This window comes from Spinacia oleracea, chromosome 4 (assembly GCF_020520425.1).
Source record: "Spinacia oleracea cultivar Varoflay chromosome 4, BTI_SOV_V1, whole genome shotgun sequence".
Taxonomy (NCBI): Eukaryota; Viridiplantae; Streptophyta; class Magnoliopsida; order Caryophyllales; family Amaranthaceae; genus Spinacia; species Spinacia oleracea.
This window is the reverse complement of record NC_079490.1, coordinates 39,215,955-39,240,386: the sequence shown is the minus strand read 5'-3', so window position 1 is coordinate 39,240,386 and position 24,432 is coordinate 39,215,955. Positions and strand designations below refer to the sequence as shown.

The window sequence follows — 24,432 nt, the reverse complement described above, 5'->3', positions numbered from 1 at the left end:
GGAAACAGAAACAATTTCCACAACAACAATGGAGATAAGAATCAGTCTGCAAGGAATGGAACGTGAGTCTATAAATGTAGACGTTGCCATAATAATCACCCAGGACAGGACTGTAATGGAATCCAGGTTGTCTGTAGGTTCTCTGAGAAACTAGGCCGTAGAGAATTTGAGTGTTGGGCCAAGAATGGGAAACCCAACCGCCAGAACAACAACCGGAATAACCAGAACCGGAATGGAGGAAACAATGGTTGGAACCAAAAGGGTTACCAGAATGGTAACAATGGCAATAATAGCCAGGGTAATGGAAAGCCTGGAGGAAACTATCAGCAAAATGGGAACCGAAATACCAATGGGAATGCCAATGGAGGTGGCTATAACAAGGGAGTTGCCCGGAAGCTGAATGTGATCGCTAGGCAAGAGGCCAAAAACTCGTCTGACGTCATAGTTGGTACTTTTTCTATTAACTCCATTTTAGTTAAAGTACTATTTGATTCTGGTGCGACTTATTCATTTATATCAAAGGGTATCTTAGAGAAGTTAGAGCTGAAAGAACCAGAAGGGATTGAAGTACCCATGGTGATACCAAACAGTGAGATTGTGAAGTGCACTAAGATCCATAGAAATGTACCTTTAACCATAGCCAAGACCATATTCTTGTCTAGCCTAATTGAGTTTGAATTAGGAGATTTATATATGATTTTGGGAATAGATTGGTTGGCAATTTTCATAGCCAAGATTGACTGTGAGAAGCAGAAGATCAACTTGAAGTCTAGTCTAGGAAAGGTTGTATCATATTGCCGTTTTGGGAAACCTAGAAGTGTAGTAATCATCACGACAATGGAGCTCGTGAAGTTAGTACATAAAGGGAACCCTGTATTCTTATGCAATGTGAGAGACTTAGAACATGTGATGAAAGAGCAACCAGAGGACATTGTAGTGGTAAATGAGTTCCTGGATGTGTTTCCAGAGGAGATCTCGGGAATGCCGCCCAATCGACCAATTGACATTACCGTAGACCTAATACCCGGATGGCTCCGGCAGAAATGAGTGAGTTAAAAGGTCAACTTGAGGAATTACTAGGTAAAGGTTATATTAGACCAAGTGCATCGCCTTGGGGAGCACCAGTCTTGTTTGTGAAGAAGAAGGACGAAAGTATGAGACTCTGTATAGACTACAGGGAGCTCAATAAGGTCACAATCAAGAATAAGTATCCTTTGCCTAGGATAGATGATCTGTTTGATCAGTTGAAAGGAGCGAGAATGTGTTCAAAGATTGAATGGAGGTCAGGTTATCATCAGTTGAGAATCGCAGAGCACGATATATCAAAGACTGCATTTAGGACTAGATACGGTCATTATGAGTTTACAGTTATACCTTTTGGATTAACCAATGCGCCTGCAATTTTTATGGACTTAATGAACCGAGTATTCCATGCATTCTTGGACAAGTTTGTAGTGGTTTTCCTAGATGATATTCTGGTATACTCCAAGAGTGAGGAAGATCACGCGGAACACTTAAGGTCAGTGTTGAGTACCCTGAGAGACAACCAGTTATATGCAAAATTCTCGAAGTGGGAATTCTGGCTGGAGAAAGTTGCATTTTTAGGATATTTTGTATCTAAGGAAGGAGTTGCAGTGGACTCTACAAAGATAAAAGCTGTTAGTGAGTGGCCTACACCTAAGAGTGTCACCGATATTCGAAGTTTTTTTGGTTTAGCGGGTTACTATAGACGCTTTGTGCAAGATTTTTCCTAGAATCTCCAAACCAATGACAACCTTGATGAAGAAGGAAGAAAAATTTGAGTGGAATGACCAGTGTGAGGAAGCGTTCCAAGTTTTGATGACGCGATTGACAACCGCGCCGGTGTTAACTTTGCCAGATGAGAGTGGTACCTATGATGTATACAGTGATGCCTCTAAGAATGGATTAGGGTGTGTACTGATGCATAACGGGAAGGTGATTGCGTATGCATCAAGGCAGTTGAAACCATATGAATCCAATTACCCTACCCATGATTTAGAGCTAGCAGCCATAGTGTTTGCATTGAAGATATGGAGACATTATCTGTATGGTGTGAAATGTAGGATATTCACGGATCATAAGAGTTTGAAATACATTTTCACACAGAAGGATTTGAATATGCGCCAACAAAGGTGGTTGGAGTTAATCAAGGATTATGATCTGGACATCCAATACCACGTGGGAAAAGCCAGTGTAGTTGCAGATGCCTCGAGTAGGAAATCACGTCATAGTGTGAATGCGTTAGTAGTTGCTAACGAGCTGTGTAAGGACATGCAGCGATTGAATCTAGAAATAGTTAGTGGTGAATGTCTTGAGGGAATGATGAATTCTTTAACCATCCGTCGGTATTTGACAAAATCAGGGAGAATCAGGCTGGTGATGTTAAGTTAGAGCGGATCAAGGAAAAGATTTCGCAAGGAAAGGAGATGGATTTTAAGATCCACGATGATGGAAGCTTGAGGTATAAAGGACGCTGGTGCGTGCCTCAAAAGTGTAGTGAACGGAAGGAAAAGTTGATGAGGGAAGGTCACAATACACCATATTCTGTTCACCCGGGAGGTGATAAGCTGTATAAGGATCTGAAAAAGGTCTATTGGTGGCCAAGAATGATTAATGAAGTGGCTGAATTCGTGGCAAGATGTTTGACTTGTCAGAAGGTTAAGATCGAGCATAGGAGACCTCAGGGAAAGGTCCAACCTTTAGAGATTCCGAGTTGGAAGTGGGACTGTATCTCAATGGACTTTGTCACTTGTTTACCCAAGTGGAAAAGTGGAAATGACACCATTTGGGTAGTAGTGGATAGGTTGACTAAGTCGGCAGTGTTCATACCAATTAAAGAAACCTGGAAAATGGAACAACTTGCCAAAGCTTACATAAAACATGTAGTGAGATTACATGGAGTTCCTAAAGATATCTTATCAGATAGGGATTCTAGGTTCCTTTCGAATTTCTGGAAAAGTGTGCAGAAGAACTTTGGTACGACATTGAAAATGAGTACAGCATTCCACCCAGCCACAGATGGACAAACCGAAAGGACTATCCAAACCATAGAGGATATGCTAAGAGCTTGTATGATTGATTTTCAAGGTGGATGGGAAGATAGCCTAGATCTAATTGAGTTTTCATACAACAATAGCTATCATGCCAGTATTGGAATGGAACCATTCGAAACCTTGTATGGGCGAAAATGCAGAAGTCCATTATGTTGGAATGGCATTAGTGAAACTGTTGTACTAGGTCCCCAAATGATAGAGGACACTATGAATCAGGTTAGGACTATTCAACCCAAAATCCAAGCCGCGCAAGATCGCCAAAAGAGCTACGCAGACTTAAAGTGTAGGGATGAAGAGTTCCAAATAGGCGACAAAGTGTTTCTAAAAGTTTCACCAATGAAGGGTGTAATGAGATTTGGGAAGAAAGGAAAGGTATTCCCAAAGTATATAGGCCCGTATGAGATCCTAGAACAGATAGGGAAGGTAGCGTATAGACTAGCCTTGCCCATGGACTTGCATAGAGTGCACATTGTGTTTCATGTATCTTAGTTGGGAAAGTATGTACTGGACAAGTCTCATGTACTGCAACCGGAGACCATAGAGTTAGACCAAAGTTTGACATTTGAGGAAAGACCTGTCAAAATCCTTGATAGTAAAGTGCATAGTACACGGACTAAGGATGTTGAGATTGTTAAAGTGTTGTGGTCTAACCAAGAATCTGACGAAGCTACATGGGAAGCCGAGGAAGAAATGAGAAAGAAATATCCCGAGATTTTTCCCGAGGTTAGTTGAGTTACGGGGCTGTAACTCGTTTTCTTTAAGGGGGGTAGAGTGCGGTAAAATTTCCCGCTTTTTACCTTATTTACCTAATTTTCCCCTTACAATATGCCTAATTTGTTGTTTCTAGTGAAGTTTCACTGTTTATTGTCATGTTGAATTACTTAAAGAGTACAGCAACTAAAACTATTTACGAAGAAAACGGACTAAAGTCTCATAAGGTCTCAAGTGTAGATTTTAAAATTGTGATTTCCGTGCCCAAGTTTTGGGACAAAACTTCTTTTAAGGAGGGTAGACTGTAATACCTCGTATTTTTCTTTAATTATAAATATATTTTATTATATTTATAAAGTATTTTGTTATATTTATAAAGTATTTTTATTAATTTAATTCCATTTAATGAGAATTTAATGTATTTTATTTTAAATTAATTTAATTATTAATTAATTACTAAAACCGTATTTTTATTAAATAAATTCAACGGATTTATTTAATCGGGATTTGTTGGGTCGTGTTTTGAAAACGAATTTAATTTAATCAAAGCCTAGTTTAAAGTTCCTTGATTAAACCCAACAAGGCTTGCAAGAATTAATTCTAGTTAAGCCCGGAAGTAATCCCAACTCAAACTACCAAAACCTTGCCCATGTGGGAGAGAAATACTATAAATACACCCGCTCATTAAACCCTCACAAAATTTTAGCAATCTCTCCCTCTCCTCTCTCTCTCTCTCCTTGCGGCACCCACACCCCTTCGTCCGTCCCTTTGCTTGCAGCCCAAGGCACGAGTGTGCTCGTGTGCCCAGCCTCGCGCGCACCCGCAGTCCTCGTCGCTCTCTTCCTCGCCTCACTCGCAACCCGCAGCGCCCTCGTGCTCGCTGCTGCTGCTGCTGTGTCGCGTGCCCCAGCGCCCAACGCCCTCACTCCCTCTCCCTCTCTCGACCTCGCCCAGCGCCCAGCGCCTCGCCCTCGCTGCACTGTTGCGTGCTGCCCGCGCTGCTTGCGTGCGATGCTGTTGTGTGCTGTTGTTGTTGTTGCTCCACGCCCCACACACAAAACACATCAATTGTTGTGTGTGTGTGTGTGTGTTTGTGTGTGTGTGTGTATGTATGTGTTGCTGTTGTTGTTGATTGGTGATAATCAATTGTATACTTTTAAACTTTAATTTTCAGTTTTAAAATTCTTTAAATTATTATGATTATTTAATTATTTGGGTTATTTAAATTGATTGGAACGGTTATGAACACCGTATTTTATTATTGTCGTATTTAAATTGATAAGATTGATTTTAATGTTTGAAATTAGTATTTTCAGATTTAATGAATTAATAAAATGTCAATTTTTAAGGTCAAAACATGGTTTTTATGATGACCTATTATTAGGGTTTTAATTCCGATTGATTAGGCGATTGATTCACATAATTTAATGACGATTTAAATGATGGGAATCAACTTAAATTTTCAGATTGTTTATAAGCTTTAAAAAGTTTATTTTTAATGGTTTTAAAGCTAAAAAGTCAATGTTTTTACACTAGGACTTGAGTTGACTATTTGAGACTATTAATTTAATGAATAACGATTAATTTCTTAATTAAACTAAGGGTTTTAGTTTCTTAAATAGTTGCTGGAAATTTAGTAAACATGGATAATAATTAAGTTTCTCCTTTTTGTTTATAGGAGGTGATTTCTAGTGAGTCGTGATTCGCACAGTGGCCCCCGTACTTAGGTATTCCAGGTACGTACAAGACTAGGGTGACCACCCATCCCTTGAGGACTTTGTGAAGTGTATTGAATGCGAATCATGTGAACTTATATGTTGGGAATTCATGTTTGATGTGTAGACAAGCATGTGATTATTATTATTGAATCTATGTGAACGAGCATGTTATGGATTGAATTATGCTTTATAGATTCTGTTGAACTATCATGTTATGCACTTTTATAATCGTTGAATTATGTCAAGCATGTTGTTCCAGTTGGTTTGGATGTATGAGTATTGCGCATGCAAGTTATTATTATTATGCTATAGTACGGGATGTCTAGCATATGTTGACCCTATTGAATATTGCGGGAGTGCATTGTTTATTCTACCAAGGGGTAGAATATGTTTAGAGAGTCTATACGAAATGAACTAAGGATAATTCGTGCTAAGGGCACACCCCGCTTGTTAATGGGCAATGTCGGGTTATCTCAAACAGTGTTTTTGAGAAGGAACAATGGGAGTAATTTCACTTGAGTCTATGTTTGATCACAAGTCCTAAAGGATTAAAACGAAGTGTCATTGTTAAGTTGTTTAATTTAATTGTTTGCATGTGATGTTTTGTGTTGAGTCTTGAGTCGCCTTGAACATAACATACTAATTAACGTAAACTGTAACCCGAATGAGCTTCAAAACTCTTAGAACGTATATACCTTGAGTATGAACAATGGGGGAGTCTGGTCGGAGAACTTGTACTCCTTGAATGATACAAGACGTTGTTTCATTCTTTTGTTTTACGCCGTTGTGCATTGGAATTCCGTCGGTATGGTCCGACTGTAGGTAGGAGTGCGACTTGTTGTTGTTTGGTGTATGGTGTGCTCCCATCACCCTTTTCTTTCCTTTTGAGGATACTTTATTTTACCCGTTCGAAGCTACTTTCTTATTAAACTGTGAGTCAAGAGTCGTGTCATTTGTCGAGTCTTGTCTCCGTGTTTATTTGTTTATTAAATGACTTTTGCATGTGGGTTATTATTGAGTGAAGCATGTTAGGATAGAATGTTATTCTAGCTTGTTTATACTCAGCTTTTGCTGACTTCGTGCTTCATGTCTTCTGGTCATGGCCCTTGCCTTAATGACCCTATGATGATCCATCAATTGTATTTGCGTTGTTGGGGAGTAGAATTTGAATAAAGCAGGTTTGTAGAGATAACTTGCGGGAGAAGTTATCACGAGATTCGTTTTGAGAGTTTATTTCTTCCGTATTTTATAAACTCTATTTATAGTCATGACTATTATTATTACTACTACTTCTAGTTAATGGATTTTGCATATTTAATACTTTGGTTTTGGGCCTTGATGGTTCCAGTTTGTTTTGATGACCATTAACTATTTAATGTGTTTTGAAGTTAGTTAAATTCCGCTGCGTAATTCTGGCAAATAGCCTTAGCCGTTATCACGGTGGCGGTAATATCTTGGTAATTCCTGTGTTTTAAGTTGGAAAAATGTTTTATAAAAGCAAGGAATTATTAGGGTGTTACAAGGAAAACTAATAGTGAAAGCCAAAGTTACTTGGCGGCTAAGTAATCGGACATTACTTGAAGCCCAAGAGGAAGCAACCAACGGAGCTACAAGGGCCACGCTGGTGCGCGTTCCTGGCTAGCCCCAAACGAAGCCACTGCTGGCCCAAGGCCCAGCGTGCGCTGCCGTTTGGCCTCGGCCATGCGGTGCTGCTTGCCTTGGCTTGCTGCTGCTTGCCTTAGCTCGCTGCGGCCCACAGCGCTCAAGGCCCATCGCACACGGCTGGGATTCGGTGTTGGGCTTCGTGCATAGTGATGTGTGCTCGGCATTTTGCTTGTCGAGCGAAGGACCAGCTTGCTTGCCGGCTTGTCGCTCGTCGAGCTTCCGATTCGTTTTCCGATTCTGGAATCTATTTCCGTTTCGAACAAACACTAGTAGAAAAAATGTCATCAATTACAACTCATGCTAATTATAGGAGTTGCAACAACTATATAGTCAACGCGGGTCAATGTTAAATGAGTTTTTCGCAACTTTTTAAAACGAAAGAGCGCTGCGTATTTTATATTTTTATTTATTTTTTCTAAATTCACAACGTGCGCATGTCATACAAGCTGCAATTTCTTTCGTAATGGCAACTTTGCCCCCGTAATTGTTCGCTGCAAGGGCACTATTTCCTTATCCAAGACCTAGAGACCTCCGCCTCCACCAACCCTCTTGTTTCCTTCTCACTCAAATCTAAAAGTTTCTCCTCCATCCCATCCTTAATTTCAGTTTTTGCCCTGTGTTTGAGAGAATTTCTTCTGAAACTACTCCAAATGGTAAGTCCGTATCTGTTGATTTTTTATCTTTTGTTTTACACAATTTTTTGTAATTTTTTTGATTATTTGTGCATTAGTTTCATAGATTTACTTGTTTTCCAATGAAAATCTCGAACATAAAAGAGAAAATGGAAAACGGGAGTCACTGGAGAACGATAAGTATGGAGAAGAAGTTACCTATGTCTATGAGGGCGAGTTTCCCGATGTCGACTCTTCCAAAATCCCAGGTTTGTTCCTCTTTCTCTCTCGTCCTAAATATTTTTTTTTCTTAACCCTAGCCATTTTCTTCTTACGCGCTAAGGAGCATCATAATCCTTCGATTTTTCATTGAGATTTGGTAGAGATTTGATTAATCTTCTTAATCTTGTTTGTTTCTTAAAATTTTATTTGATCTATGATGTTTGGATGTTTCCCCATTTTTTAGGGTTTATTTTTTTCCTTTGTTTAATTTGTGAATTGATTTATTGTTCTTCATTTGATTTGTTAATTTGAAGTAATTTTGAAAGGTTTTGTTGGTTGTGAGACTAATTCGGGTCATTTTAGGGTTCACTCATCTCTGTAACATATGTCTGCAAGATCCTCTAAGGTCGAGTAATTTACCATAGGGATATATTGTTTGAATGTGCACCTTTTACCCTGAACCCAACTCTATCAAGATAAATGATGGAGAGACCTTGGTTCCAGAATCAAATTATAGCATTTCTCAAAAACACATTGGAGTTTATTTGATGTACACTTTTGGGGTTTTATCGATTGAGCGACTAACTCATGTCATTTAGAGTTAATGTTTTAGGTTTTTGAAGTTATTTCTGTTGATTTTATTGAATTTAGGGTCAAATTGTATCTGGTTATTTTGTTGATATTGATATTTGATTCAGAGATTTGGGGTTGGGTACAGTAAAATAGTTGTACTCACTCCAAATCTAATGTGGCCAGCTTTACTTTGAGAATTTGTTGGGAGTGTTCCTTTCTAATTGGGACTTGACTCGGCTTCAATCCCGATTGGTCGGATTTTAATAATCGTTAATGTTATATTCATTATAGTTGTTGTTTGTATAGGTGTTAGTCTTTATTTGGGTTTATATACTAATTGTGATGGAATTATATGTTGTTCAATCTAATAATCTTGTGCTTGTGAGATACGGTGGGACAGAACATTTGATCAAATAGTGCTTGAAGCCTAGCGCTGAGCTGAAAATTGATATCTGGGCATAGTGTCTCGTGACAATAATTTTGTGATTAGGCTGTGTATATATTTCCTTGAATAATTAACTATCTTGATTTCGTATAATAGTTCATTTTATTTTGACTTTTGGGTATGGTTAAGAAGACCCCAAAGCCTTCATTGATGGTCGTTTACTATACTAAGCTCACTGAAATATTTTGGACTTTAGGAAGCCATATGTATCATGCATATGCTTGTCTGAAGCTTTTCTTGCTTCAAAAGAACTTCAACAAGAACTTAAGCCAGAAGGACTTGCAGGCGATAGCATCATCTGTGGTTTTGGCTGCCCTCTCAGTTCTTCCTTATGATTATACATGTGGTGCATCTCATTTGGAACTAGAAAATGAGAAATTAATTTTAATCTTGATCCCAAACCTGAGAGCAGAGAAGTGCTAAGTTAGATTGTCCACCCATTCGTTTGTTTTGCTTATTATTTTTGTGTTTATATACACTTTTCCCAATCTGATAGCTCTATTGTTTTTCTAATTTTGACAGCTCTCACGCTCAGCTCTTCTTTCGCAACTGGTATGCCCTTCCAACTGGTCATTGTTTAGATAATCAATGTTGAAAACTTCAAAGATTTCGAGGCAGAAATTCGGTCTTTTTCATGTCATCTAATCTCTTTTTTCTTTATTCAATTGGCAGGTCTCCAAAGGTGTTATGTCTTGTGTACTTCCGGAAGTTAAAGATCTATATCATCTCCTAGAGCATGAGTTTCTGCCCTTGGATTTGTCTTTAAAAGTTCATCCCTTGTTGAACAAAATTTCTAAGCTAGCTTTGCGGGAAAATCGCTTCAGCTTCTTCTGTACCTGAAGTGCAATTGTCAAAGTATGTTCTTGCCTTGGAAAAGCTAGCACCTCTTAGATTGCTACAACAGGTGCAATGTTTTGCTCTTTTTTCATCTCTACCAAGTGTATTTGGTTAGTGTACCTTGGTACACTGTGCCATAGATGCCCTCAATGTCATTGCTATCCTACTTTTCACGTTGCAGGCTTCCCAAGTTTACCAGACGATGACCATTGAGAGCTTGTTCCAGATGATCACATTTTTCGATTTTTCTGTTGTGGAAAAGATTTCTGTAGATGCTGTCAAACATAAGTTCTTAACAATGAAGGTTGACCATATGAATGGTGTTGTTTCGTTTAGTATTCTGGTAAGCTCTTGTGTCTGGCGCCGATGCATTATGTATATTAACTTTTTTGACACATTGGCTTTGTCCTAAAGTTTGTCCAATATATCCTGACGTATTCAGTAGAATTTAGTGTTTTTTCCACCTCTCATTGTCTCTTTCTTTTGGTGTGTATATTTTAGTTGCTGTTATATCTTTAGGAGTTATTGGACATTCTTTCAACCTCACATCAATTTCATATTTTGATATTGTAATTTCTTTTATACATGGTGTTTGTTTACGATATCTGACTTATCTATCAAGGGAGAGTTAGAATAACCATATACAGAGATAAACTTTCTCTGATCGATTTTATGTGATTTGATGTTACCATTTTAAGAATCACCATTATTAAGAGAAGTCTTCCAGGATGTTCAAAGCTACCGTTTTCTTGAGTCAAGGGCTTCTAAGTCGTCAAACATTCAGATTTATTGATGGTCTTTTACGTCTTTTTGCGTCAGTTAAGATTGTGGTATCCAGGATCTTGAATATATAATGATGTCACCAGGTAAAGTAGTTTGACCAATGATGATGTTTGATGCAGGATCTTGAATCTGATACCGTGAAAAATCACCTTACAGCACTTGCTGTATCTTTGAATAAAGCAAGGTCCATGATATATCCTCCCCTTAACAAAGCATCAAAAATCGAAGATACTTTGCCTGGTTTAGCAAAGCTTGTGGAGAAGGAACATAAGAAGCTTCTTGCTCGTAAAACAATCATTGAACAACGCAACGAGGAACAAGAACGCCAACTTTTAGAGAAGGTTTGTTCACTTATTGTTGTACCTTTAATTCTCAGGAAGTTGTTCTGTTTTAGAGACTTGACTGCTTTGGTGTCTTAAAAGGAACGTGAGGAAGAGTCGAAGAGATTACAGCTACAGAAAAGTAATGTGGAAGCTGAACAGAAAAGGCTTGCTTCTGAACTTGAGAAGAGGAAAATTCAGCGCATCCAAAAGGAAATAGAAGAACGTGAGATTGAAGAAGCCAAATCCCTACCTCAGGAAAAGTTCTCCAAAAATAAGAAGAAACCACTTATAGAATGGGCAAGTGTTTATTTTCTGAAAATACTTCTCGATGTTTGCTGGTTGGTGTTATAAAGTGTGTTATCTACTTCATTTTAGGATAAGTTAACAAAGCAAGCATTGATGGAGTTGGCTCTCAACGAGCAGCTGAGGGAGAAACAAGAAATGGAGAAAAAACTACAGAAGTTGAACAAGCAAATGGATTATCTTGAGAGAGCTAATAGAGAGGAGGCAGCTCAATTAATTGAATCTACATCTGTACATGTACGGAACCTTTTATGGTGTTCCTTGTTTGGATTCTTGGTTCCTACCTTTTGGTAAATAAATTTTGCTAATTTACCAAAAAAAAGGATTATTATTGTAGTGATTTTTTTTTTGTAAAATAATTGTACTATTTGCAAAACGCACTGTTAAGTGAATGCTGCGAATAGTTTCAGAAATGTGGCTTTGAAATCTCTTTTTGCAGCGCCTACGTACTGCAAAATGTTGTGAAAATTAGACTTTTGGCAGCGCGTGTGAAACACCGTGCGCTATAATGAACGACTTTTTTTAACGTTTTTGTTCGTTGCAAATAAAAGTCAACTATTTGCAACCATCACAATTGCAGCGCCCAAAAACGCTGTTAAAAGCCCCTTTTACGCGCGCTGCAAATGACATTTTTTCTACTAGTGAAATATTTACGTTTCCGTTAATATTTCTGATTCCAGAAATAATTTCCTATTCCGACAGTATTTCCGATTCCGGTAATATTTATGTTTCCGGCAATATTTCCGATTCCGGCAATATTTCCATTTTCGACAAATATTTTTCGATACGATCCATGTTTCCGTTTCCGGCAACATCTACGACTTGGATAATATTTATAATTCCGTCTTGAACCATATTTCCGTTTCCGGCAATATCTTCATTTCCAGAATTTTCTTTACTTTGCCTTTTGTCGATTTCAGCTCCCACTGGAACCGAGATCCGTCATTTCCGAATGATCATAAATAGAGTACTTAATGAATAATATATTAACTTAAATACTTGATCCTTTCACGTGCTATTTCTGTGACCCTACGGGTTCAGTCAAGAGTAAGTTTTGGATTAATGTCATTAATTCCACTTGAACTGAAGCGGCCTCTAGTTAGGCATTCAGTTCGATCACTTGATCTCACCGAATTTATTAACTTGTTAATTAATACTGAACCGCATTTATTAGACTTAGCATTAATGCATTAAATACAAACTTGGACCAACGACATTATTTCCTTCAATTTCCTTATAAATGTGATTTATGAAATTATGACAATATGATTGAATTTATGAATTAAATGTTTTGAAATGTTTTATGAATTGCGGGAAATGAATTATGATTTGTTTGAATTATTCTTTATAATATGATTTGATTGAGTTTTCTCATAAAACGGTGTTTATGTGATGCCATGAAAAGAAATGATATTTTATTGATCCAAGGATCTAAATGGTGTTTTATGATCTAAAAGAGTTATGTTATTTCAACTGGAATACAAAAGCCAAGGCTTAGTAAAATTAATTACAACATCATAAAGGAAAGTGAAAGACCTAGTTTGTCTGGCAGTATAAACTATTATGCTTTTATTTATCGGTCATGCATGTACCTATGGACACCTGTCCACCCATGGATTACGAGCCAATGCTCCCATGGTTATGAGCCCAGGATCGGGCCTAGGCCCAATGTTACCAGTTTGATGATTAACCTAGGCTCTTATGGGCCAAGGCCCTCGTGGAGAATTCCTTCACCAGTTCGTACTTGCCGACAACTAGCATGTTAATTAAAAATTTATGAATGAATTAAATATGATGTTTTTATTAAATGTTTTACATATTCTATTCTCTATTTGTTATTAAATAAAATTAATTGAAAGGAATTTACGTTGCTAGAATAGTTCGTTACCGAGTCTTCAGCTCACCGTTTTGTTTTCTGTTTTAGGTACTGATGGGGATTATGGAAACGGGTAGTGGCGAGGAATTTCAATTTAATAATTTTCACCTAGTTTATGCTTAACGTTTTAATAGTTTAATTAAAGACTTTTAGTAAGTTATGTACTTTTATTTTTGGAATATAGAGGATTATTATGTTAATTTGGAGGATTTAATAACTTCTATTATGATGTTTACCTTGTAATCCCCAACAGGGAGTTATGGCGGTAATGTCCCGACCGAATTAGGTAAATTCCGCTGCTTAATTATGTGATTCAGAGGTCAGAGCGTTACAGTTTTGGTATCCGAGCAAAGGTTCTGGACCATTAGTGCTAAACCCCACGGGTTGTAGACGTAATAGAATTAATTAGGCTTTAAGCGAAGAATTCTAAGGAATTAGTTAAAAAGCATTTTATAAAATCATGATTAAGGTAAGGTAAAATGAATATGAGTGTCAGTGTAGGAACGGGATAAAAGGGCTTATTTTCTATTGTTATTTGCTTCAATCGGATAAGCCATGTTTTGTAGAATGTCGACTATCGAAGCTAACAATGATGTTACCAACGAAGCTCACAACGAGCACCATGTTCACGATGATAACAAAACTACTCACTAGGAGTATGTCCATGTTGGCGGTCGTGAGGAAAGAATGGAACGATTGGAAAATGTGAGCGCAATATTGGCTGAATTAGTTCAATATCCTGGGAAAAAGAAAGTTGTAAGCGAGAACGAGCGCATCGATGTTCAAGAATTTTTCATCTCTCAACCCACCATCCTACGATGGCAAGCCCAATCCAGTTGAATTCGAGGATTGGATAAGTCGCATAGATCAGTTTTTTGAAACCCTGCAATGCCTTGAGAAATGGAGAGTTGATTTTGCTGTGTTTTACTTAACGGGTCAAGCAGGGTTATGGTGGAAAGTTAACAAGGAACGAAAGAATATACTGGGATTTGGTTGGAACTAACTCCAGAAGTTAATGAGAGACAAGTTTTATCCACCATCCTTGAGGAAACAAAAGGAAGATGAATTTCTCCACTTGCAACAAGGAACAATGAGTGTTTTGGAGTACGCAAATAAGTTCATGCACTTGTCAAGGGTCACACCAGACCTGGTATCGAAAGAGCAAATCAGGATGAACCGTTTTGAGCGAGGTCTTTGAAGGAAATAATGCCCTTGGTCCAAGTATGCATTTAATGTTAAGTCTAATAAATGTGGTTCAGTATTAATTAACAAGTTAATAATTCAGTGAGATCAAGTGAGCTGAATGCCTAGCTAGAGGCCGCTTCAGTTCAAGTGGAATTGATGATATTAATCCACAGCTTACTCTTGACTGAACCCGTAGGGTCACACAAATACACTACTACAAAAAAGGGCAAAGAGACCCTTCCAAAATGGATAAAGAGATCTCCTTTCAAGGGGTCCTTATCTCACAGGTCTCTTTGATAAAGAGACCCCCTCATCGAGAGGGGGTCTGTTTGTTAAAAGCTAGAGACCCCCCACGTAAGAAAGAGGGTCTCTTATGTAAAAGCTGGTGAAAATTTTTTAGAAGGGAAAGAGACCCCTTATTAGAGATGGGAGATCTGTTTTTTAAAATGTTCAGACCCCATAAGTAAGATAGGAGGTCTCTTTGAATATTTTTATTTTTGTTTATTAAAGAAGTTAAGACCTCATATATAGATAGGGGGTCTCTTTGTTATTTTTATTATTATTTTTGTTTACAAATTAAGACCTAATATCTTAGATATGGGGTCTCTTTGAATTTTTTATTATTATAACTAGAGAGCCTTTATTACACCTGACGGGTCTTTTGACAACCTTTTTTTTTTAAAAAAAAACAAAAGAAATGGATAATAGCAGAATAATACAAGTCGATCAACAATATATTCAGAATTAATATGCATATTCAACCTGCGTTTACACCTCTAAACTACCGGCCAGCAGACACCGCATTAATATACACATTACACCTGCGTTTACACCTCTATAAATACCAGCTAGCAGGCATCAAACGCACAAAACCACACCTGCTATAATAAATAATTTGTAACAATTCGAGAACAATTCCATAATCCATATATTACCAAAAAGAATATATTTCCCACAAGTAATGCTCAAAACGCAAGCTTTACATAAACTTTAATTTGCATAAATGTCAAAGCTTTACATTGCAATTTCCAAAAACGTAAAACAAAAATCAATTCCAAAATATAATCATTCACACCAATTTATCAACAATTGGAACCGAAACTCATGGAGTTATTTCCATACCATCAACTTTGTTTTCTTGATCCGCTTTTTGCTTGAGCAAATACTCGACCCACATGTCTCTAACCTCATCCACATTTTCCGATGAATATGTTTCTTCAGAAAACTGTAATAAGTAGCATAATTAGTAGTAAAACAAATGCATATATTGTTCTATAATCGTTAACAAAATAGGTAAAGCCTCAAATAAAAAAAATTGTTAAGGGGGGTGGTTCAGGTTGTAGGCCAAGGGCAGCTGCAACATTCGAAAGTTACAACCCTTACAGATAATTGCAGTCACACCCCTTACAGGTAATTGCAGAGTGCAGAAGTACAGTCCAGATATCTGTTACTGGAACAAAATTGCAGTATAATATGCTAAACATGCCTGAAATTTACTCTCCAGTTTTGTTGCAATGGTATTAGTTCCTAGATTTTATTTCAAGCAAGAAATTTTAACAAATAAAGGCGAAGGTGTAAAATCAGCCTACACTCCTGAAAATTTTGTCCAGATTTTAGTGTCATGGTACTAGTTCCTAGATTTTGTATCAAGTAATAGCAGTAAACATGCCTCTTTTAAGGTTAGCCTTGAGTCCATCATATGGCAAACATGCCTCTGCTATGGCTAGCCTTGAATCCATCATATGGCCGGGAGGGGCTAAATCTTCTCCCAAAGGTTGGGTAGTTTCACGAAATGGCAACAGGTTAAAGATTGGTGTTCCAATTAAGAATGGTTTCCGTCAATTTGTGACAGTCACTCAAAGATCCTAGCTGCCACCAACAAAACAAAAGTTACAGGCTACTGGTTCACAAGTCCTCCAAGAGGGTTCAGAGGAAGAGTTTCTCGCCATTTCTAATCTTGGAAAACAATGTTTGAACTTAGATGAGAAGAGAAGACCTCCAATGAAAGAAGTTCTACTGGAGATAGAAAGAGTGATGTCTTAACTGGCTGACACTTAACTTTTCACCTTGACATTTGACTCTTAATTAACTTTTCAGACGATCAATACCTTAACCCTTCCCAAACTAATTCCACAGTCCTAAATCTTAAGCCCTATCTAGACAAATAGGAATGAATGTAACTATTTTCTCATAATAAACCTGCATGTTATAGCAATCGATAAATATTTGAGCTCCTAGCTCCTAATGTTAGTGAAACAGATTCTCTGCATATTCACTCTGTAGAGAAGAATGTTATTGCTAGTTCACATAAATTCAGGCCTGAAACAGTCGGCCAAAGCCAATGGAAATCTAACTGGAGACCAAACTGGTTAAAAAAAAGCTATTTAGACTAGGTCACTTTCCAAAAACCATGCTAGTCCAAGTCTGGGTATAGTTCATTGCAAGTTATTGTTAATACAAAATATTTATGACTGGTAGCTGCATCTTTATATCACCTGGTATGCTGTGTTATTCAGGAAATGTTCCTCAATCAGCAATTAAACTGTTTGAGAGCATAAGCAGGTGATCACAAGTCACAACAACTAAAACAATAGCCACTAAGCACTGGTCTGTTGCAATAACAAACTCCAAACTAGCTATTGCACTATAAACACATCAAACTAGATATTGCACTATAAGTCCAAGCACGGGCAAAGGAGGACCATGTCAAAACAAGGAGCATGACTACAATTTTCACAACCTATTATATGTTCATGCAGCAAATTCATGACTCATAATTCAAAGTAGGAACAGCGGCATAAGCCATTATTAGGCGTAGGAGCTTTCCATAGGTGGAATCGTCTAGTGTTTAATCCTGATGCAACCTATATAAGGCACATCATTATTAAAAATCTCTAAAACAGACAAATAATCTGGCAGCTACATATCAACAAAGAGAACTGTGTGAATCAAGAGATAGATAACTGATTCTTATCCAACTAAATTATTCTATAAACACTTTGCAGCTCATCTTTTCGACAAAAAAGGCTCACATAAAACCAAGGATAGCTGTAAAAGGCACCCTAAGTTCCACTCACACTGCTACACATGAGCAGTTTCTTATAAAAGCAGGTGAGACTGAGAGCGTTAACGTTATATGAGAAACAAGTTGGATTTTATCAAATTTATGTGCCCGGTCATACTATCTTACTATGCATATTCTCTTGGCTTTTAGAGACTTTTACTTAGATTTAAAATACTTGGATAAGGCTGACAAGAAGAGGCCACAAAATTAACTGCTTAGGGTTTGAGTTAAGGGTTTAACTTTAGAAGCCAAAAAGGAAGCAAGAAAAATTCTTCCAAAACTGGACATAATGTATGCAAAACCATATCCTTGCATTACGTTGGGCATTTGAGCACTGACCTGTTGCAATAACAAACTCCAATCTAGCTATTGCACTATAAACACATCAAACTAGATATTGCAAGACAACATTCAATGTGAAGCAATACTTAAAAAGAAACAACAGCAGCAATAATAGAACAAACCACAGCTTGATTCCTAACTCTTTGGTTAAAACAGAATACCTTGTTTACTTTAATGGTTAAAACCTGATAATAACCAAAATTTACACAATTTGCAAGTAGTGATAAATGATACCTGGTCCGGAATCCATAATACTCTTATTCTAAAATCTCGATCATATAGCGGCACACATAGTATTAGTAGTTCTCACACCCTGAAAGGTGAACTGATGCTTCAGTTCTTAGACAACCAGTTGCATTGTACAAGCTCTCTCGTTTTTTTTCTAATCTGGGAAACTTCAAATGAGCAAATAAGTACGCCTTGTACCATAAAGCCGGTTTTACAACAGAAATTGCCAACAAATATGAGAGAAATAATTACCACAATAGGCACCAACAGAGAAAAGGAACAAGTAATAGTATGTTTGAAAATACTAATGGGAAGATTGTTATGACCAATTATGCAACTAAATTAGGATAGCATTGACAAGACAATACCAGCACAACAACCAGCAACATGGAAACAAAGAAAAGAGTGGCAATGAAACTGGGACATGTAGATCTTCCAAACAAAACATCACATTAACCAATATCAGGTTATATATCCCAACTTAGATCAGATCAGGTTACTTAAATAAAATCAGGTTCGTTATAGCTAGCAGAACAGAAAATCAATTCAGAACTCAGCACATTAGAGCAAAAAATCATATCAGCAGAGCAAAGAATAGTGTGTGAAGTAGAACAAAAACAGACTAAATAAAGAAAAAACACTGTTAGATATACAAAGAAAAATATCCCCAAAAATAATAAATCAGAAACGAAAAGTTTCAACTGTGCAAGAAAAATACTTGCTTGGCCAACCTAGCATCTCTAGGATACTTTTCTAATTTGCGGCCTGCGGGCTGCTTTATGAAACCTATTTAGCCATAACAAACATTGGACATAATTCAGAATTCAGTGTCCACAAAAATAAAGACTATAGTTTGTTCTTGGAGGGGCGGAAGGAAATTAAAATTAATAAAACACCATCCTACATATACACAGAAAAATATCCCCAAATATACACACAAATATACTTGTATATGCTTCGCCAGCATAACATCTCTAGGATGGTTTCTAACTTACGGCCTGCAGGCTGCTTTACGAGAGTTGGACTACTTTACACAGAAAAATAAAGATATCTACTAAGCAAATGTGGCAATCTCTTAAACTTAAACAAACGCTTCTCGACTCTCGTACAACCAGACATCTTTTCTGCAGAAAAACCTAGTTCGGGAAGAAACTAGATAATTGACTAGAATTCCATGGTTCTTAATTCCAGAAGCCTCCTCATTTCTGCATTTAAGGAAAGGAGTTGCTGGGAACTTGGGACATTGAATAGAATACTTTCAAATTTTCATATATATTTTTGTCAAAGAGTATAGAAAAACTATTCACTACACTTGCACTGAATATGAGCAAAATATAACAGTATGCCTCTTCCAAATGCTTTAGCAACCCTTTAAGAACTGAGATGAACTTCTACAGATCGAAGTAGCAATAGACATGGCTTTTGAAGAAGGGATAAATCTTATCAAATAATATCAGGAAAATAAAATTAAAAAAAATGTGGTTGACCCTTACATTTAATTGGAAAATCACCAACATATTATAACAAATTCAATCGAAATTTCAATGCGGAAAAACAAGCAGCTTTATATTACCCAAGAGGCTCAAATGATCCACGGGTTACAACTTAACTCTGACAATGTTAAAGACTTTTATTTGCTCCACAACTACTATTCTAGTCAGAGGAACAGAGAGATGAAAATTTCAATTGAAGTACCATAAATTCATAAAACATCAATTAAATAGAAGATAATACAAATTGAAGTTGAAATCATCAAACATCAATACCATCAAACATCAATTGAAGTTGAAAATTTCAGAATAAAACCTAAAATTGTAGCAGATAATACAAATTAAAATCGAAATAACCTACAAGAAATTAATTCAGAAATTCAAAATAAAAATTAAAGAGAGAAGAGAGTGATGAGAAGAAAAACCTAAATTTGTAGGCCATTGGTGGTGAGGTCGCCGTTGGTGGTGAGGTCGCCAATGGAACAGTACGCCCTAACCTTTATTTCGAGGGAAGAAGAAAAGAGGCAAAGTGAAAAAGGGTGAATTGGTTTCGCGTGGGATAAATCCTAGGAAAGTGGAGACCTGTTATCTTTTTTTTGACAGGTCTCTTCTTTAATTACGTAATTTCCATTTTCCAACAACCTGGTGGGCCATGTGTTATATTACAAACCCGGTTATTTTAAAAAGAGGTCTCTTGTTTCGTCCTTTTATATACTGGAGACCTGTTAACTCAGATAACGGGTCTCTATTTTTCTCCCTCCAATTTTAAAAGCTGTCATTTGATACGTAAGAGATCCACTATCTGTAATATTAGATCTCATATATGAAAGAGACCCACTATGTCGTTCAAAAGGTCTCTTCTTAAAGGTCTCTTTGCCCATTTTTGTAGTAGTGATAGTACGTAAACGGATCAAGTATTTAATGGCATTAAATACTCCATCTATGGATATTCGGAATCGACGGATCTTGGTTTTAGTGGGAGCTAAGATCGTCAAAGGCAAATAATGAATACTCCGGAAACGATGATATTGCCGAAAACGGAAATATGGATCGTATCGGAAATATAAATATTATCCAAGTTGTAGATGTTGCCGGAAACGGAAACATGGTACGTATCGGAAAATATTATCAGAAATGGAAATATTGCCGGAATCTGAAAATTTGCCGGAAACAGAAATATTTTCGGAATCGGAAATATTATTGGAATCGGAAAATAATTCCGGAAATGGAAATATTAAATATTTGTTCGAAACGGAAATTAATTCCGGAATCGGAAATGTTAAATATTGTTCGTATCGGAAATAAATTCTGGAATCGGGAAATTAATCGGAAGCGCATCGTACGAATTAGCATCGGACGAGACTTGCTAGACGAAGGCCCAGCACGAAGCCAGGCCCGCGTCCAGCAAGCCAAGCGCGCCAATACAATGCAGCCAAGGCCAGGCCCAGCAGGCCAAGGCGCGCGCGCAATGGGGCAGCGAGCTGCGCTCGCTTGGGCTGCGAGGCACGAGTGGGCCGCAAGGCCTGCGTGGGCTGAGCGCCCACAAGGGCGTGGCTCTTGTGCGTTTGTGTTCGATACAAATCCCAAAATCTAATGGGATTCTTCAATGATTAATTCCTAATCCTAATAGATAGAATTAGTTTAAAAGAGTTTTAATAAAATTCTAATTAAGCTAATTAGTATCCTAATAGGATTCCAAATCCCTTTCCATACCCCTATAAATATGTGCCTAGGTTCACAATTTATGGACGAGTTTTCAAGTATTCAGAGTGACATTTTGAGAGCAAAATTCAGTAATTTTGTTGCCCATATTAGCCGAAAATCTCAAGTACCTTAAGGGCGATTCTAGTTGGTCAATCTTAAGGCGGATCCGGACAAGCTGTGGACTTTCTACGGAGGGACGACACTTGGAGTCCTAAAGACTTGTACTTGTTCGGTTCGGGCGCAGCTAGGGAGGGCACGTTACAATGTGTGTGCATCCTAGACTAATTATTTGATTATGTGCAATTAATTTGAATCCTGGCATATAGGTTTTTCCGCATGATTTATGCTGTTCATATGTATCATAACCTAACAGTCTTCACCTTAAGTACCAGGATAGGTTGTCCACTCAAAGGTTTACTTCCTATCAAGATATGGTTGATATTGCAGCTAATGTAGTGGTACTACTTCGAGAAGCGAGGAATGTTGAGTATAAAAGGAGAAATGATAACCAAAACCAAGGAGGAGCAAAGAAGACTAACCAGCGCTCTCAGGGAAATATAAGGAGGATGATGATGGAAACAAAGGACAAAGTTATCGTGGAAATCAGAATAATAGGGCGCAAGAATGTGCCAAATGTGGGAGAAGAGGCCATATGGAGAGTGAATGCCGTGCAGGATCAAACACTTGTTTCTGATGTGGAAGCCATGATCATTACATCAGAGATTGTACGAAGCAAGTAACACCGGCCACAAGAGGACCACTTTCAACTACCAATGATCGTGGTCGGAACAACGCAGGATGTTCAAACCGCAATCCACCACGACCACCGCCAACTAGAAGAGTTTTTGTGAAAAGACAGGAAGAGGCAGATGAGGATAATAATTTTATCACTGGTACCTTTTCTATCCATTCTGTAGGGGAATATAGTTAAAAACATATTAACGCATCGGAATAATCCCCTAAGCAAGGAACCATGTATAAAGTACAGATCAAGCAGACTTACGTTTGTAGCGTGTTTTCCCTAGTTCAACGAACCACGTACTCGAACAAGAACTCCAAATGTCGTTCCTCTACTTGGTTCACCAACACGTTCAGATCCATCTTGAGATTAATATCTTAGACGTCACTTAAGATATTTTAGCTTTTAGGGAAGAACAGTTTGAAGGGAGGCACAAAAGAGATTAGGGTTTCTCTTTCGATTTAAGTTAAACTGAATTACGTAATGTGTGAGTTGGAAAAACATAACAATTGAGGGGAGTTTTTATAACCCTTAGGTTATAACATAACCGGCCAAAGCACAAGGACTTAGGCCGGCCAGCCCTTGCACAAGCCCACGAGCATACACGCGCGGCAACACAACCATGGGTCTTGGGCCTCACTGTTGTGTGCTGCCTCTGCTGCTGTCCCACGCGCGCCCAGCCGAAGGCCATGGGCCTTGCTCTCGTGATGCGGAGCTGCTGCGCTCATTGGGCCTTGCGCGCTTGGCTCGAAGGGCCGGCAGCTTTTCCTTGCTCGTATTTGCGACCAATGCCTTACGGCTATTGTTTATCGTATAGTACTTGACGAATCACCGTCGTACAATACGATTATTCATTTCACCTTGCTTACGAATATTCACGATACAATATACGATTCCGATCCAACGTCATATCGTATATTTATGTTTTTCCGAACTAATTCCTGAAAAGCTATTAAACGAATTTCCCATTCATTTAATCCGATGATCTGTTACATGCCAATGGTGTGAACTTATATGTTCAGTCAAGAGTAACTTGTGAGCCTAATATAGATTAGAACTCAGTGATCGGAAGCATTGCTCCATCCAGCTATTCCGATCACTTGATCTCAGTGAATTAATTGTTCGTAATTAATCTAAACATTGGTATTAGACTAATGCACCTTGGGTTAAGGACATATTTCCTTCAGTCTCCTACTTGTCATTTAGACAAGTGTGCATTCACATTCCTTTGTCGCTTAGTGTTACTTGGTGAACATAAGGTAAGATCCATGTCATCCTTATTAGGTCCAGAAGTGTTTCTCGGATTACTGAGTTCAACTGTTAAACTTTTACAGAAGTTTAAGCCTTAACCATTCTGAGCACGGCCATGCATTTTCACAGTGTCTAACTCTCCGTGAGGCCTTGTTACACAACAACACCATATCCTATCCAAGATAGGAGGACAATCCAGTCTTGCAATCTATGAACACTCACTTTGATTCATAGTGTGCCCAATAACTGCTTTTACAGTCTCCTTTTACGAGGCGACGTTTAGCGAGCATCAAAACGAACTAATCTTCAAACGAGCAATAATAATTACTCATGTTTTTGTTAGGTTATGATACATATGACAATTCATAAATCTTGCGGAAAAACCATAAAGCCAGGAAAGCATATTATTTACACATAATCATTTAGCATAGTTTAGATGCATACACTTTGTTGCGTGCCTTCCCTACCGGCGCCCGAACCGAACAAGAACAAGTCTTTAGGACTCCAAATGTTGTCCCTCCGTAGATAGTCCACAGCACGTCCGGATCCGCCTTAAGCTTGACCAACTAGGATCGCCCTTAAGGTACTTAGAATTTTCGGCTAATGTAGGGAATTATATGACTGAATTTTTGCTCTCAAAATCACTTTGAATACTTAAATCGTATATCCAAATAATGACCCTAGGCCCTTATTTATAGAGGTATTGAAAAGGAATTGTAATCCTACTAGGATGTGGATTTGTTAATTTAGAACTTTATTAGGACTCTAAATAACAAAGCAAATCTAATAGGATTAGGATTTTAATCTTCGCATGAATCCTAATAGGATTAGGATTTCCCGCACACGCATCGTACAAGCCGTGCACCCGCACAGGCCTTGCGGCCCACGACAAGCGCACAACCCATGTGCGGTGCTGCGCGCGCGCGCGCGCGCCCTTGGCTGGGCCTGGCCTTGCGCTGGGCCTGGTCGAGGCGTGCGTTGCTGCGTGCGGCTCGCTGGGCGATGGCCTGGCTTCGTGCTGGGCCTTCGTCTAGCGGGCCTCGCCCGATGCTAATTCGTACGATACGCTTCCGATTAAATTCCCGATTCCGGAATTTATTTCCGATACGAACAACATTTAATATTTCCGATTCCGGAATTAATTTCCGTTTCGAACAAATATTTAATATTTCCGTTTCCGAAATTATTTTCCGATTCCGATAATATTTCCGATTCTGACAATATTTCCGTTTCCGGCAATATTTCCGATTCCGGCAATATTTCCATTTCCGATAATATTTTCCGATAC

At 38.1% G+C, this 24,432-nt stretch overlaps 1 pseudogene; it reads left to right on the top strand.

Annotated features, from left to right (window-relative positions):
- The first annotated feature begins 837 nt into the window (after positions 1-837).
- On the top strand, positions 838-16,892 carry LOC110790647 (eukaryotic translation initiation factor 3 subunit A-like; annotated as a pseudogene).
- Positions 16,893-24,432: the final 7,540 nt, after the last annotated feature.